This window comes from Terrapene carolina, unplaced genomic scaffold (genome assembly GCF_002925995.2).
Source record: "Terrapene carolina triunguis isolate 2854851 unplaced genomic scaffold, T_m_triunguis-2.0 Scaffold26285, whole genome shotgun sequence".
Classification (NCBI taxonomy): domain Eukaryota; kingdom Metazoa; phylum Chordata; order Testudines; family Emydidae; genus Terrapene; species Terrapene triunguis.
In genome coordinates, this window is record NW_020690636.1 from 3,700 (window position 1) to 18,389 (window position 14,690).

At 47.1% G+C, this 14,690-nt stretch overlaps 2 pseudogenes; both read right to left on the reverse strand.

Annotated features, from left to right (window-relative positions):
* Nucleotides 1–3,888: 3,888 nt before the first annotated feature.
* Nucleotides 3,889–4,798, reverse strand: LOC113408892 (annotated as a pseudogene).
* A 5,557-nt stretch (nucleotides 4,799–10,355) lies between these two features.
* Nucleotides 10,356–14,437, reverse strand: LOC113408893 (annotated as a pseudogene).
* Between the last annotated feature and the right edge of the window lie 253 nt (nucleotides 14,438–14,690).

Here is a 14,690-nt window from a genome sequence, read left to right on the forward strand (position 1 = left end):
CCAGGAAACAGATGACGCGGAGTGGCCGGCAGGTGTCTACTACGAAGGAAAAAGGAATGGTGGCGTGGAAGAGGTGAACCTCTCCACGACCCTGGGACGTCTGCAGCGACAGCAGATCAAGGAGCTGTGCACAAGCTTTGCACCGATTTTCTCAGCCACTCCAGGACGGACCGAACGGGCATACCACTCCATTGACACAGGTAATGCTCACCCAATTAGAACCCCATCCTACCGGGAGTCACCTCATGCCCAAGCTGCTATACAAAGGGAGATCCAGGACATGCTACAGATGGGTATAATCCGCCCCTCTAACAGTGCATGGGCATCTCCAGTGGTTCTAGTTCCCAAACCAGATGGGGAAATACGCTTTTGCGTGGACTACCGTAAGCTAAATGCTGTAACTCGTCCTGACAACTATCCAATGCCACGCACAGATGAGCTATTGGAAAAATTGGGACATGCCCAATTCATCTCTACTTTAGACTTAACCAAAGGGTACTGGCAAGTACCACTAGATGAACCCGCTAAGGAAAGGTCAGCCTTCGTCACCCAGGCAGGGGTGTACGAATTCAATGTACTCCCTTTCGGGTTGCGAAATGCACCCGCCACCTTCCAAAGACTTGTAGATGGTCTCCTAGCGGGATTGGGAGAATCTGCAGTTGCCTACCTCGATGATGTGGCCATTTTTTCTGATTCATGGACAGAGCACCTGGAGCACCTGGGAAAAGTCTTCGAGCGCATCCGACAGGCAGGACTAACTGTTAAGGCTAAAAAGTGTCAAATAGGCCAAAACAGAGTGACGTACCTGGGGCACCAGGTGGGTCAAGGAACTATAAATCCCCTACAGGCCAAAGTGGATGCTATCCAAAAGTGGCCGGTTCCAAAGTCAAAGAAACAGGTCCAATCCTTCTTAGGCTTGGCCGGATATTATAGGCGATTTGTACCACACTACAGCCAAATCGCCGCCCCGCTGACAGACCTAACCAGAAAGAAACAGCCAAATGCAGTTCAGTGGACTGATAAGTGTCAAAAGGCCTTTAACCAGCTTAAGGCAACACTCATGTCTGACCCTGTGCTAAGGGCCCCAGACTTTGACAAACCGTTCCTAGTAACCACAGATGCGTCCGAGCGAGGCGTGGGAGCAGTTTTAATGCAGGAAGGACCGGATCAAGAATTCCATCCTGTCGTGTTTCTCAGCAAAAAACTGTCTGAGAGGGAAAGCCACTGGTCAATCAGCGAAAAAGAATGCTACGCCATTGTGTACGCGCTGGAAAAGCTACGCCCATATGTTTGGGGACGGCGTTTCCAACTACAAACAGACCATGCTGCGCTACAGTGGCTTCATACCGCCAAGGGAAATAACAAAAAACTTCTTCGATGGAGTTTAGCTCTCCAAGATTTTGATTTTGAAATACAACACATTTCGGGAGCTTCTAACAAAGTGGCTGATGCACTCTCCCGGGAAAGTTTCCCAGAGTTAACTGGTTAACAATTGTTCTTGGAATGAAACATATTGTTAGTTTTTATATAATCAGTAGTATGTCTAAAGGTACATGTGTCTTATTAACTCTGTTTTCTCCTAGAACTCCAGGAAGAAATCACAGCCAGTGTGGAACCGAACGTCCAACACTATCTGTGATTTGGGGGGGCGTGTCATAACTATAAAGGGAAGGGTAACAGCTCTCTGTGTACAGAGACTCCAAATCCTTTTACCTGTAAAGGGTTAAGAAGCTCGGGTAACCTGGCTGACACCTGACCCAAGGACCAATAAGGAGACAAGATACTTTCAAATCTTGGGGGGGGAAAGGCTTTTGTGTGTGCTCTTTGTTTTAACGGGTGGTTCGCTCTGGGGACTGAGAGGGACCAGGCATCAATCCAGGTTCTCCCCATCTTTCTAAACAAGTCTCTCCTATTTCAAACTAGTAAGTAAAGACAGGCAAGGCGTCTTAGATTTACTTTGTTTTCTCAACTTGTAAATGTACCTTTTTACCAGAGTGTGTATCTTTGTTTGCTGTACTTTGAACCTAAGACAGAGGGGGGTCCTCTGAGCTCTTTAAGTTTGATTACCCTGTAAAGCTATTTTCCATACTGATTTTACAGAGATGATTTTTACCTTTTTCTTTAATTAAAAGCCTTCTTTTTTAAGAACCAGATTGATTTCTCCTTGTTTTAAGATCCAAGGGGGTTTGGATCTGTATTCACCAGGGAATTGGTGAAAGGTTTCTCAAGGCTTCCCAGGGAGGGAATTCTTGTGATGGTGGCAGCGGACCAAGGCTAAGCTGGTAGATAAGCTTAGAAGTTTTCATGCAGGCCCCTACATTTGAACCCTAAAGTTCAAAGTGGGGATCCAGTCTTGACATGACACTGGGGCTGGGATCCGGAGCGTCCGTTTGCCTCTTTGGTCTTCTGGTAGCCTTGTCTCAGCTCCTTGATTTTCACGCGGCACTGCGTTGCATCCCGGCTGTATCCTCTCTCTGCCATGGCTTTAGAGATCTTCTCATAGATCTTTGCATTCCGTCTTTTGGAGCGCAGCTCGGAAAGCACGGACTCATCGCCCCACACAGCGATCAGGTCCAAGACTTCCCGATCAGTCCATGCTGGGGCCCTCTTTCTATTCTGCGATTGCATGGCCATCTCTGCTGGAGAGCTCTGCATCGTTGCCAGTGCTGCTGAGCTCGCCATGATGTCCAAACAAGAAATGAGATTCAAACTGCCCAGACAGGAAAAGGAATTCAAATTTTCCCGGGGCTTTTCCTGTGTGGCTTGTCAGAGCATCCGAGCTCGGACTGCTGTCCAGAGCGTCAACAGAGTAGTGCACTGTGGGATAGCTCCCGGAGCTATTAACGTCGATTTCCATCCACACCTAGCCTAATTCAACATGGCCATGTCGAATTTAGCGCTACTCCCCTCGTTGGGGAGGAGTACAGAAGTCGAATTTAAGAGACCTCTATGTCGAACTAAATAGCTTCGTGGTGTGGATGGGTGCAGAGTTAATTCGATGTAACGGCGCTAAATTCGACATAAACTCCTAGTGTAGACTAGGCCTTAAGTTTAACTTGTCAAGTTAGAGAGAGAAATGTAATGTAGACAAAACTAAAACCAATTCTTTTTGAAAGTAAGTTGTGAATATTATTAAAAATTTCTGATGATACTTGACATGATAAATGCAGAGAAGTGGTGTGTATATCTATATATGGGATAAAAGAATTAGCCATAAGATAAAAAAATGATCTTATTCTCTATAAGGGGGGGAGGGATAGCTCAGTGGTTTGAGCATTGGCCTGCTAAACCCAGGGTTGTGAGTTCAATCCTTGAGGGGGCCACTTAGGGATCTGGGGCAAAATCAGTACTTGGTCCTGCTAGTGAAGGCAGGGGGCTGGACTCGATGACCTTTCAAGGTCCCTTCCAGTTCTAGGAGATGGGATGGGATATCTATTGGAATATTTGATAGTAATTTCTTCATCACAATCAGTTCATTAGTTATGACGCATAATATATTCAACAGATTCTTTTTTTTAGAAGATATTGATTTTCATGGATTTCTCATTAGGCGAAATCATTCTTAGAATAATTTCAACCAGCAGTTCTCAGTGTCAAAGCCCCAGCTGGTGGAAGTCATGGAGTGAGATGCACCCATTGCCTCCAGCTGGGGCTCTGGCCCATTTACCCAGATGGAGCTATGTCTTATTTCCACTGACTGCTTTTTTTCTTTATACCCAGGTTCTGGCCCTCCGTCTATTATTCATTTGTGAGCTGAGATTCTCATGAGCGTGAAGGATTTGAACTCATTTGACCACACACACATTTCATATGCCACATACATCTGCTCTCTGATATGTCCCTGAGGTCAGGTTTTTATCACAAATGGACATTGAAAGATAAATTATGTCACAGCATTCTGCTCATCAGCCTCCTGATGGCCTTCTTCATCTCAGCATTTCACAGCGTGTAGATCATCAGGTTCAGCATCGTGGTGATTGCAGTGTAAATGACTGAGACCACCTTATTCAGGGTGATCTTCTTGAAGGGCCGAGCATAGATGAAGATGCTGGGACTGAATTGTAAACACACCATGGTAATCAGGGCTCCACAGGTGGACAGAACCTTGAGCTTCCCGTCCATGACGTGTGTCCTGATCTGGACTAAGATGACGGTGTAGGAAATCAGCAGAATGATGGATATTATTATTATCCCTACTCCACCATTGAAGACAAGCTGCAGCTCAGCCACATGGGTGTCAGTGCAGACCAGTTTGATGACCTGTGGGACATCACAGTAGAAATTGTCCACGATGTTTGGCAAACTGAAGGGTAACTGGAGGAGCAGTCCAATCTGAACAGCAGAGCGATCCAATCTACCCAGCCACGCCAGTGGCACTATCCCCACGCACACACGCTGGTTCATGATAGTCAAGTACCGCAGTGGTTTATAGATGGCCACATACCGATTGATTGCCAACCCCACAAGGCAAAACCCCATAGTGCCAGCAATGAAGTGAAAGAAAAACATCTGGAGGATGCACTCATTGAATGAGATGATGTTTTGCTGTGAGAGGAGAGGTGAGAGTATTGACTGATGAGTCGCTGAGGTCTAGGAAAGCCAAGTTGGCCAGCAAGAAGTACATGGGGGTGTGGAGCCGGTCAGTGATCACCGTAGTGATGATGATGAAGTTTCCCAGCCAGGTGTTCATGTAGATTATGAAGAAAGCCACATAAAGGAATTGCTGCAGCTCAGGACTCTGGGTGAGGCCCAAGAGGACAAACTCTGTCACTGGGTTGCTGAGGTTCTTCTTCTCCATTTATTAACCTCTAAATAGTCCTGAAGAGAAAACACTGATGATAATAATTATGATGTAATCTTAGTACATTACGGATATGAAAGGAATACTAACTCCATGTTAACTGATACACGTGCTTGGAAATTTTCTTTGTTTACCAAATTCCAGACTGTGCCCTCAGCCCCCGACAGTGGTGAGTGCCCTGCTGCAGCAAAATGTCTGCCCTCCCCCAGTGGTTATCCCCAGTTTCGGGTGTTTGGGGACATTTTGAGTATGTAGGTTGCTACTGTTCATGCCCAGTTAACAACTGTCTCCATTTGTCTTCCTGAAGCCCTGGTGGTGCACACCTTGTGTGGGCCACAGATTCCTCATGTGCCCTAGAGGTTCAGGGTTGGGGAGAATGTGGATTTTCTGGGAGTCCAAGGGTTCTAACAGTCCAGGTTTCTCATTTGGGGGGGGTCTGTCACATTCTGGGGTGCAATCCAGACCAGTGAGGGTCTGAGTCACCACCTGCTCCATAACTCTGTGTGCCTCACAATGTTTTGCTGGTGTAGCTCCCAACCTGGGACACTCACAGCCAGCCTAGCAGCATGCGAGCTACACCCTGAGTGTCTGTGTAGAGATGCAGCACTTGTCCCGTATCTCTGACCCCAGCAGCCTGTCAGCAACACACCAGCCACACTGCGGCTTCCACCAGCCTTGGTTGCTACTTGCAGATTGACCCCAGCACACACCCAGTCTCATATTTTCCCAAAAACCTGTGTTCTGCACTGTCCTGCCCTCTGCTGGACAGTTCAGCTATTAAAGGTTCATTGCTCCTGTACAGAGTCAATATTCAATGGTTTGCCAGTTAAACTGGAGTTACCAAACAGTTCAGTTGAAACACAGCATTGGATTGGTTAGATTTCAAATAAAAACAATTTATTAACAAAAAAAGACAATATTTATAGTGAATTCAAATATAAGAGACCAAGTTAGAAATGGTTACCAGCAAACAAGCTTAGGTGGAGTGAGATCCCTTTCATAAAGTATTTGGTAACAAACTTCCTTAAGCATTGGACAAATAGATGTGTTTTTAGCCTTTCTCCAGAAGGTTTTCCATTGTTCCAATTGATATCTGCTTTTAGATTTTTTTCTCGTTTTCCATAAATATTTTCATGTCTTCCAGGTACATAAGAACATAAGAACGGCCCTACTGGGTCAGATCAAAGGTCCATCTAGCCCAGTGTCCTGTCTTCCGACAGTGGGCAGTGCCAGGTGCCCCAGAGGGAATGAACAGAACAGGTCATCATCAAGTGATCCATCCCCTGTCGGTCATCCCCAGCTTCTGGAAACAGAGGCTAGGGACACCATTCCTACCCATCCTGGCTAATAGCCATTGATGGACCTATCCTCCATGAATTTATCTAGTTCATTTTTGAACCCCGTTATGGGCTTGGCCTTCACAAAATCCTCTGGCAAGGAGTTCCACAGGTTGACTGTGTGTTGTGTGAAGAAATACTTCCTTTTTTTGTTTTAAACCTGCTGCCTATTAATTTCATTTGGTGACCCCTAGTTCTTGTGTTATGAGAAGTAGTAAACAACACTTACTTATCTACTTTCTCTACACCAGACATGATTTATTGACCTCAATCATATCTCCCCTTAGCTGTCTCTTTTCCAAGCTGGAAGGTCCCAGTCTTATTAATCTCTCCTCATATGGAAGCTGTTCCATTCCCCTAATCATTTTTGTTGCCCTTTTCTGAACTTTTTCCAGTTCCAATATATCTTTTTTGAGATGGGGCGACCACATCTGCACACAGTATTCAAGATGTGGGCATACCATGGATTTATATAGAGGCAACTTGATATTTTCTGTCCTATTATCTATCCCTTTCTTAATTAGTCCCAGCATTCTGTTCGCTTTTTTGACTGCCACTGCACATTGAGTGGATGTTTTCAAAGAACTATCCATAATGACTCCAAGATCTCTTTCTTGAGTGGTAACAGCCAATTTAGACCTCATCATTTTATCTATATAGTTGGGATTATGTTTTCCAATGTGCATTACTTTGCATTTATCAACATTAAATTTCATCTGCCATTTTGTTGCCAAGTCACCCAGTTTTGAGGGATCCTTCTGTAGCTCTTCGCAGTCTGCCTGGGTGTTAACTGTCTTTAGTAATTTTGTATCATCTGCAAATTTTGCCACCTCACTGTTTACCCCTTTTTCCAGAACATTTATGAATATGTTGAATAGGACTGGTCCCAGAAGAGACCTCTGGGGCACACCACTATTTACCTCTCTCCATTCTGAAAACTGACCATTTATACCTACCCTTTGTTTCCTATATTTTAACCAGTTACTAATCCATGAGAGCACCTTCCCTCTTATCCCGTGGCAGATACTTTGTGTAAGAGCCTTTGGTGGGGGACCTTGTCAAAGGCCTTTTGAAAATCTAAGTACACTATATCCACTGGGTCCCCTTTGTCCACATGCTTGTTGACCCCCGTCAAAGAATTCTAGTAGATTGGTGAAACAATTCATAGTACAAGGAAGTGGCACGTTTCATAGCTTGTGTAGGGATGAGCTCATTGCAGACACAGGGGGCTTCTTGCATTCTCCCCCCCCCCCCCCCCCCCCCCCCCCCTCTGAGCCCCTCCCCCCCCCCCCCCTCTTAGGCATTCCCTGTTGCTCTCAATTCTCCTCCACCAGGTGTTCTACGTGCCACCCATGCCCCCTATTCCCAGAGTCCACCTTTCTCTCCCCGATTCCCACCATATGCACACCCCCATTCCCATCTTTCCCCCACATTGCTCCCCCCTAGTTATTTGTCTCCTCTTCTCTGGGCAGTAAGTCAGTCAGGGGGTCAAACTGTTATCCTGTGTTGGGAGGCTGGGCAGAGATGGGATGCAGTATTGTTATAATGGAAGGCCCAAAATTTTGGAAACGACTAAATGCCATATTCAAGAGTGATCACATTACAGAGAGACAGACAGAAAAATTCTGATGAGTTTAGTGGAAGGTCATCATGAGCTCAGACAACCCCTGGGAAAACAGATTATCTGAGGTGTCCTTTCCCTTAGTTAATGGGTCAATCATTTTTAACATTCTACTAAAACTCTGACTCCCCACACTGGATTATAAACTTTTTAGTTGTTTTTTCCCCAACCCTGACATAAAATGTGTTTTTTGTTTGCAGTGTTGTTGCAGCTGCGTTGGTCCCAGGATATGAGAAACATGAGGTAGTGTTAGCCAAATAGGGCCCGTTTTCCCCCCGGAGCTTACCTAATTACACCAAGGAGGCATGGAGAGACAAAAAGACGGGTACCAGGTTCTTTATTAATCGATCAGCTGAGCGGGTGCTCTCATCGGCTAATGCCAGAGTAGAGACACACCTTACATGGCCGAACAGGCCCTTTTTATAACCAGTAACAAACAACTTAGCCTTCATCCTTTTGCGTCATTATGCTGACCTATAGATAATAGGTTACACAGGATACATATATTATTTTGGGGAGGGGGATACAAGAGACATCTGTTGCGGATACATTTATCATTTTGAAGGGAGAACAAGGTACATTTGTTGACCCTTTGCACTAAATACCTTGGGGATATATGGGGAAACAGCTGCATATACTTGTGAGCCAAGTGAGCCAATTAAATTGGTTAACAAATAGCTGACATGGTCAAATGCATGGTTAAATGCACGTCCTTAATTTTATTTAGATCTTTAGGCCTTTTCCATCAGATCTCCCCCCTTAAAAGCATTTTAAGAGCCTTATGGCCCTTGTTCCTCAGTTCCTACTGGCTGGTATAATATCATCATTTGTTGATATGTAACCTGATTAGCCAGTCTTCGGACTACCGCAACCAAGCAAGGGGTAAAGCAAGCGAGAGTTAATAGGATGGTAACAAAGAATATAAAAAGGAGAAAACCTTTTCGTAGCCATCCCAATTGTGGCAGCCAGGAGGTAAACCAATCTGTGTCCCTCCCACCCCAGGTCTGTACTGGGACATGGGCTATCTTTCTCATTTCCTTTGTTAACTGTTTTACTGCCTGGCCATTATCGTCTATTTGTAAGCAGCAGTTAGACTCATTTAGCTTTGCACAGAGTCCTCCTTCCTCTGCTAGCAAGTAGTCAAGAGCTATGTGGTGTTGGAGAATTGCATATCTCATTTGAGTCGATTGATCGGCCAAAAGGTCCAGTGCTGCGGCTGTTTGGTTGGTTAATATTTCCAAGATAGCCTGCAGCCTAATGATTCGGTTTAGATTATAGATTGGTTCCCTGGCCCCTATTACTAGCTCACTAGGGTTCCAGGTGGCCGGTCCATAATGTTTGATGATCCTTTCAGGGGGCCATTCCTGAGCTCCCCAAGTTTGGGAACTTCCGGCAGTCAAAGTGGAGTCCACAAACCGTTTTTCTCTAATTAAATCATCATAAACTTTAATTCCCAATTTATTTCCTTGGTTTTGAGGTAGTAAAAAGAATAGAGGCCTAATATATCCTACGTAACATATTCCTGACCAGTTTGGAGGCAATCTGCGATAAGCATAGGATCCACAGATCCAATAATGGCCCTTCAAGGCCCAGGTTCCATTAGCAAAGGGGCCATCCCAGGTCTCGGGGTAGTCTTCGGGGCCCGGCTCCTCATAATACAAAGAGTTACCTGATTCTATGGGCCCCCCGAGAAAAATAGACGTGCCGTCCGGATTACAGTAATCACATTTCCATGCCCCAGCCCCTGCCTTCCAAACACAATTGCAACCAAATTTTGGGCTATTGGTACTAGACCAAAATTGTTTAAAGTGGGTCACTCGGGTTCCATTAGGGTGCTGCCATGCCCACTGATACCATCGTACCACGTGGTCCTTACTAGTGGTGTTATCTCGCTGGCAACTTAAAAAGAGGGCATCAAAGAACCCATCCAATCCTACTGCCTTACAACCATCGCCCATATGATTCCAGTAGGAACATCTTACCCAGCTATTATTAGTCAGCTTTACATGGGTATGGTTCCATTGTCCTTGATACTTAAGACAGTCATACGTATGGCAGCTAGGATGATCATAGCAATCAAATCCTAGAGATAAAGTCCAGTTGCACGTACTTTCCCCTACATACTTTCCCTCGCGTTTTGTTCGATTAAGGCAAAAGACACCCATTCCAGTAGAATAGAGCCGCCAAGGGCCACTATCCTCAGTCCACCTTCCCGTTCCATTATGCACTATGCTTAAGTTGCTTAGCCACCATTTGGGCTGTACTGGCTGGGCTACCCAGGGCCACTCATTTAATTCTCCTGGACCGCCACATACCCAACAATTGGTAAGATTAAAGGAATCTGCTATTATTTCCCCTAATTGCAAGAACCTATTTTTCCAACCATATGAATAACTGAATATACATAACAGAAACACAAAGGATAGTTTCATTGTCCCTTTCTTCTAAACAGTCCCTTTAGTCCCTCTAGTCCTTGGTACTCCCAGGTGGAGTCTTCACCTGTGCCATCCCGGGCTTCCGGAGCCGGAGCGGACAGAGGGCTGTTGTCCTCTTCGGTTGTGTTGCTCTCCGGGTTTGGATTCAGAAATCGCTTTACTCATGTATGATGTGTCCACTTGTCGCTCCCGAGGACCTTAATGGCGGCCTGGCTGATGAGCGATACAGTGTGCGGACCGTCCCACCGCGGCGTGAGGGGGTCACGCTTCCACTTTTTGATAAGGACTTGATCACCGATCTGGAAGGAATGCACGGGTTGATCCAAGGGAAGGGTCTGGAAAGGCGCCGCGTACCGATGTAGCTGTAACAAAACAGATTGTAGCGCAGAAACCTGTTTCCACAAGGAGTCATTCCCTACTTCCCAGTTTACATCCTCTCGGTACCCCGGGATGAGTACTCGGGGAGGGAACCCAAAGACCAGTTCAAAGGGTGAAAGTTTCAGTTTCAGACCCTTACGCGGGGCCCTCCGAATGCGGGTAAGGGCGAGTGGCAGAGCATCAGGCCATTTTAAACCGGACTCCATACACAGTTTAGTGAGAGTATCTTTGAGAGTTCTATTCATTCTCTCTACTTGGCCCGAGCTCTGCGGTCTCCAAGATGTATGCAATTTCCATTGGATACCGAGGGCCCGCGACACCTGTTGAACCACCTGGGAGATAAAATGGCTTCCCCGGTCCGACTCAATTACTTCAGGGAGATGGAAGCGGGGAAGTATTTCATGTAACAGGGCTTTGGTGACTGCCCGTGCCTGACAATGTCGTGTAGGGTAACACTCTACCCACCCAGTAAGTTGGTCAATAAAAACAAGCAAATACTTATAGCCCCTACAAGGGGGACTTCAGCAAAGTCCACCTGCCACCTTTGAAAAGGATAGGCAGCTCAGGGCCGGCCTCCCATTGGGGCGGGGGGGGCCGCACCCCTTTTGGTTTGTTCGCTGGCAAATAGAACAGTTATTAACAATTCTTTGGGCTTCCATATGTATACCCAATCCCCTAAGGGACCGGGTAGCCAAATCGACCATAGCTCCTGATCCCAAATGTCCCTCCTTATGTAAGGATTGGAGAATCTCCTGGAGTACTGGTCTAGGTACAAAAATCTCCCCCCCTGGCAACTTCCACCACCCAGAGGGAATTTGTTGGGCCCCTGTAGCTCGCGCGTGGGACACTTCCTCGGTGGTATAGTGGGGAGTAGGGGTTTTAACTCCTGTATCTTGGACCCAGAGAAGCCACGTGGCTCCTCCTTGTGCGGCTTCTTTCGCGGCCTGATCAGCCAATCGATTGTATTTACGCTGTTCAGTTTCAGGGGCCCTCCCATGTGCACGCACGTGTATCACAGCGACCTGGAGGGGGAGCATCAGGGCCTCAAGCAATGACTTAATAAGGGTCCCATGGGCTATTCTTTGGCCTGAAGCCGTAATGAAGCCCCTTTCTTTCCCTGGGTTCCGTGGGCATGCACCACCATATACGCGTAACGACTGTCAGTATATAAATTAACAGTTTTCCCAGTTCCCAACCGGAGAGCCTCAATAAGAGCCACCAGCTCCGCCGCCTGGGCAGATAAATTGGGGCTAAGCTTAAACTTGTACACCTCTCCACTCTTAACTACGACGGCTGCTCCTGTAAATCGCTTCCTATCTTCTACATAACTAGATCCATCAACGTATCCTTCGATATCGGGATTGGGCCAGGGCAAATCTGAGAGATCAGGGCGAGGTTTAGTCTCTTGTTGCAAGACTTCAATACAGTCATGAGTGGGGCGGGTCCTACAGGGAACTTGGGGATCAGGCAGTAAGGTAGCCGGGTTAAGGGAACTAACTGTCTTGAAAGTCAGGTTAGGGGCCAACAAAAGCCCCACCTCATATCTAGTATGCCGACTGGGATTTAGATGCTTTTCCCCGGCTCCTGTTCCCAGTATCTGGGGTATCCCATGGGGCACCACAACCTCAGTGTCCCCACCCAGGGTTAGTTTTTCAGCCTCCTGTACAAGGAGAGCGGTCGCAGCCACGGCTCGTAAACAAGCCGGCCAGCCTTTGGCAACCGGGTCCAATACCTTTGAATAGTAACCTATAGGTCGCCAGGTCGGTCCCGACCTTTGGCACAGGACTCCAGATGCCACCCCTCCCCTCTCGTGAACGTATAGAGTGAACGGCTTCCGGGAATCCGGGAGAGCTAAAGCGGGAGGCTGAACCAAGGCTTTTTTAAGCTCTTGAAATGCTTTTTCTTTTTCCTTGGTCCATGACCAGTGGAGCAGACCCTCTTTAGTGAGGGACTCGTATAGTGGTCTAGCCTTCCCTCCGTAGTCAGGGATCCAAAGCCGGCAAAAACCGGTTAGTCCCAGGAAAGCCCTCAGCTCTCTGGGGCTCTGGGGTCAAGGGCTCTCGAGTATAACTTGGATCCTATCTTTACCCAAGCTACGACGTCCCTGACAAAGCTACCACCCGAGAAAAGTGACCTGCTGTTTAACCAATTGGGCTTTTTCCCTGGATACCTTGTACCCCTGAGCTCCAAGAAAATTAAGGAGTTCTATAGTCTGCTCTCTACAAGCTGTCTCCGTCTCAGTACTTAAGAGCAGATCATCACAATACTGAACTATGTTGCACGAGGGGTGTCTAGCCAGGAACGGGGCAAGATCTCTTTTTAGCTGGCTGCCGAAAATCTCGGGTGCACAGGTAAGTTCCTGAGGGACAACAGTCCAGAGATACTGAGCCTTGTAATGGGTATCTGGGTCCTCCCATTCAAAGGCAAACAGTTTCTGAGACTCCTGATCAAGGGGTATAGAGAAAAAAGCATCTTTTAAGTCTATTACAGAGAACCAGCTGTGGTTCTTGGGGACTTGACCCAAGATAGTATGAGGGTTTGGGACAACTGGATAGGGGGCCTCTATTAACTTATTAACCTGTCTTAGGTCCTGGACCAATCGATACTGCCCATTAGGCTTAGGCACTCCCATTATCGGAGTATTGTACGGGGAAGTGCCTTCCCTTAGCCAGCCGTACTGCAAAAACTTTTGAATCAGAGGCTTCAACCCGATCTGAGTGGTTAACTTAAGGGGGTATTGTCGAATTCGGACTGGGCGGCTTCCTTCCTTAAGGGAAATATGCACTGGTAGAGCGTTTCGAGCCCGAGCAAAGCCTCCCTCCTCAGCCCAGACCTTAGAGTTAACCCCCGGCAGCTGGTCCCTCTCACTCTCCGGCTGCGCCGGGGGAGGATTTTCAGCACTTAGAAGGGCCATTTGATAATTAGAAGTTTGTTGTTTAGGGAGCCTAACTTCCATAGTCCCATTATTATTGAACGAGATTTCCGCCTGTAATTTAGTAAGCACATCTCGTCCTAGCAGCGCAATGGGACAGGAAGAGCTACAAATGAATTGGTGGGAAATATGATGGTCCCCTACTTTCACTAGGAGGGGAAGAGTTTTTTCCAATTTTATGTTTTGTCTTTCTATCCCTTGAACTATAGTACACCCTTGAGCCCTTCCTTGGGGAGCCTCTGCGAGGGGAAGCAAACTAAGGGTAGCCCCTGTATCAATAAGGGCTTCAATTGGGCGGCCCCCTACCTTAATTGTTACCATGGGATCCAGGCTGGCGGGCTGTGCCGCCAGAAGGGGCCACTGGGTCCCCCAGCCTCCCTATGCAAACGACTCTTCTTCCGCACCGTTATATAAGATGGGCGCGGGTGGGACTTTGTTTCTATATCCTTCCCCCATGGTGTGTCGTAGGGGGCATTCGTTCTTCCAGTGTCCCTCCTCTTTACAGATAGCACATTGATTTCATCCCAAATGGGGGCCCTTTCCCTTCTCCTGTGGTCCTGTTCGCCCCTTAGTTTTGCCCCCCTCTTTCTCACTTCCCTCCCTCAGGGCCATCGCTAGCATGCGGGCCCCCTTTTTCCGTTCCTCATCGTCTCTGCGATCATAAACCTTTAACGCAATCTCCAAGAGCTCCTCTATATTTTTACCCGATGCCCCGTCTAATTTCTGCAACTTTTTCCTAATGTCCTCATAGGACTGCCCAATGAAGAGGGGAATCAACACCCGCTTTCCATTGGCATCCTCCGGATCGAGGTCTGTGTATCTTTTACAGGTGTTACACAGGCGCTCATAAAAGGCGGCTGGATTCTCATTCCTTTCCTGTCGAATATTATACAGCTTGGCCCAATTTGGAGTTTTTCTAATACAGCATTTCATCCCCTGTACTATAGCTACAGCATATCTGCGATGGAAGTCTCGACCCTCCTCAGTTTCATGGGTCCAATTGGGCGCAGTCTCAGGGAGCTGGTTAGCTAAATCAGCTGCGCTCGCTCCCCCTCCTGCTAGCCCCTCACGGGCTTTTGAGAGGACCAAACGCCTCTCCTCCGCAGTTAGTAGGGTATTTAGAGCAATTCTCATATTGCCCCAAGTAGGATTATGGGCCGAGACCAAGGTTTCAAAGACTGCTGTT